This window comes from Theobroma umbraticum, unplaced genomic scaffold (assembly GCF_002168275.2).
Source record: "Theobroma umbraticum cultivar Fairchild unplaced genomic scaffold, ASM216827v3 scaffold_86.0, whole genome shotgun sequence".
NCBI lineage: Eukaryota > Viridiplantae > Streptophyta > Magnoliopsida > Malvales > Malvaceae > Theobroma > Theobroma umbraticum.
The window spans coordinates 7,339,384-7,339,606 of record NW_018397263.1 but is presented as its reverse complement, the minus strand read 5'-3'; positions in this window follow the sequence as shown (position 1 = coordinate 7,339,606).

Below are 223 nucleotides of genomic sequence, written 5' to 3'. Positions count from 1 at the left end.
TTTCAACATAAGGCACACTTGTTCAAGTTTTAGATTATTGAAATCATTATAGCTTCAAGCAATACAAGAAGATTTGTTCCTTTGGTTTGAAGAAATGCCATCAATACCAAAATTATCACACTCAAAATTATGCTTAAGAAATCCTTTTCAATCATTTTCACCAATCATGAGAGAAATACCAAACAAAATGGGATTTATACAATTCCTGTATCAAATCAATTTT